General features: G+C 36.2%; 1 pseudogene; it reads right to left on the bottom strand.

The window, feature by feature from the left end:
• Window positions 1–2,685, bottom strand: part of LOC107687340 (disabled homolog 1-like) — a 214,045-nt pseudogene that overhangs the window by 43,341 nt on the left and 168,019 nt on the right.

The following is a 2,685-nucleotide window of genomic DNA, read 5'->3' as shown; positions in this document are numbered from 1 at the left end:
TGTTGCGGCTTGTTTCCATAATTCCGATGCGTTGTGGAGATTTCGTTATGTTGTGCACTACTGGGCCACCGTAATATATTCATCCTACAGCAAAAAAAAAAAAAAGAAAAGAAAAAAAGTATCTATGAGTGAAATTTGAGAGTGAACCTCAAACTTCATTCATTCATCCATTGATTCATTCTTTATTTCTTTATTTAATTATTTATTTGTTTGTTTACTTGCTTGTTTGTTTATGCATTTTGGGCAGAACTTGTAAAATAAGTATTTGACAATATTAATATATTATATTAGCATATATTATATTGAAATATTATAACATTATTATAACATTATAGTAATTTATTAATTTATTGTTAACTTTTTGATTTAATTAGTCAATTTCCATACTTTTCCACACTTCTTTTCAACATTTTTTATGAATATTTTCAACTCGTAAATTATAAATCGCTCTTTTAGAGCTTAGAAACTTCCAGAAATGCTGTCACATTTTCAAATACCCCCCCAAAAACATAATTTTATCTAGACATTTGCTACTCTGAACTGTTTATTTTGTTTGTTATGTTCTGTACTATGTTAATAAAAAGCGAAATTGCTTTTAGTGATGAATGTGTATTATAGTTTTCATTGCACACTAATATTGAAATGTCCGATTAAGTGATTATCAGTTAAAAGGCACCATTTTTTAAGAACATTATTATGATTTGGTAGTGTACCTGATATATGCTCTCCTCTGATTGGTCACGGATGGGCTCGTGTCCCGCCTCAAATACAATGTACTACAACATCGGCAGCAGAGGAAGATAAAAAGGCAAAGGGACAGGAAAACGGTGAGTGTGAAAAGAAAAAAGAAAAGGAAGAAGACTGATTGATCACACAGAATCAACAGCGGCCCCAGGAGCAGCGCAGTGACCCTCGCAACAATGAGGGACTAAACGAAGCTGTGACATGCTTACCATCTTGACCTTTAGCAACATGCACTGGCCTAGCAAAGCGTTTCGGTCGCTTTAGTTCATCTTTCACTGCAACTACAACTACAACTTCAGTGCAGAGAATAACATTCACTCTCTGCAGCTTAATGACAAATAAGAATCCTTTCGGAGAGAAGAATTACAAGGTGTTCTTTCTAACCTATGCCTCGTGCATATATACTAGGCTTTAAAATTTTTATCATCCCAATTTTTTTCCTCTATACCCATACCCCTGTTTCTGGGGCGATGGTATGAATTTTACAACATTAAAGTGAAATAAAACAGTGTATAACACAACGCTGCATGTTTCTTTAATGAGGCATGCTAATATTAGCTTAGCATGGGTAACAAAACTTTCCCAGCTGTGCCACTAAGATTTAAGACTATTTAAACGATATCTGAGATATATTCCGCAGTGATTTTTGTCGAGTAGCATTCAAGCTATTCGCTAACTCCTGTCCTTTCAAGACCACATTTATGTTAATGGCAGAATCATCTCCATTTTCTGTGACATTAGATCTAATGGCTTAGCCGTTCCCATTTACAAGCTACTGTCGCCATTGGCTAATTCATTTTGTTACACAGTTAGCCACTGGCTAATTCTTCTCCTCTCTAGCCCTCTTAACAGCAAATTGATAATGCTTATCAGGTCTGCACTACTTCTAGTAATGATTAAATCTTAAGTTAACTGCAAGGTCTAGAAGCAACGTTTCTCATTTCTCTGCTACTAATGGCTAATGGGCATCCAGTCTTGCTATTTAAAGATACACTCCAATCATACACATATTCCATAGGATACAAGGCTATTTCATTCCCATTATGATGCACAACGGACAATATGGAAAGCCAATGTAATGCATGTAAACACACACACACACACACACACAGCCCAGATGAAATGTGTTAAAGCTGTCTGTTTTCAGTACAAAATTAAGGAGGCTCCCAGAATCGCTATAGCTTCACCTAGTTTATGAAAAGGAAAAGTTAACAACACATTACAGCAATGATTCACCGTTTATTTCTATATCCAAATGATGAAATCCCAGTCTTATTAATTCAGGAGGAGTGAGAGAAGAGCAGAGAAAATGGAGTGGAATTATTTATTTCTGTAAATGAGATTAAACGCATATTATTGAGCAGGGAGCCCAGTTTAAAGTGACAGTGAGAGGCACACTAATTTGACAGCGTACGTTCAGGCAGACATAATGATTGACGATTTATTTCAAAGCGTTACCTGATATACAGGATCCTCCATATCTTCCTCCAAAATGGTCTGCAGGAGCGATCGCACAGAGAGGGGGTGATTGGAGGAAGGAGAGTAGAGATAGAGGGAAACAGGAGAGAAGATGACGAGCGAGAAAAAGCAGCCAATTTTTGGTCATTCATGTAAAAACAGAGCAAAAGCATTGTTGACATCAGGCAGTGAAAATAGGAACAGAAGTGTAGCCAGCACAGGCCAACAGGTGTGATTTTGTCTGTATTGAAAAAGCAGTGTGAAGTAAAGATATGCGGGGTGCAACAGACAGAGAAAAGGAAGTGGAAAGAGCCGCCAAGCGCTTGATGCGAACTGTACAATTTTGCCTTGGTTTTTCTGTCTGAAATAAATTTCGGCAATCGGAAAATTGTTCCTGGTCCTACAATGCCTATTAAATGTACAAGTAATGTAATGTTAATGTTGCTATAAAATTATAAAATTAAATAGATGCAATATTTAATA

Source organism: Sinocyclocheilus anshuiensis, unplaced genomic scaffold, assembly GCF_001515605.1.
Source record: "Sinocyclocheilus anshuiensis isolate Anshui unplaced genomic scaffold, SAMN03320099.WGS_v1.1 scaffold1661, whole genome shotgun sequence".
In the NCBI taxonomy this organism is placed as follows: domain Eukaryota; kingdom Metazoa; phylum Chordata; class Actinopteri; order Cypriniformes; family Cyprinidae; genus Sinocyclocheilus; species Sinocyclocheilus anshuiensis.
The sequence above is the reverse complement of the archived record's forward strand: the minus strand, read 5'-3'. Positions and strand labels throughout refer to the sequence as shown.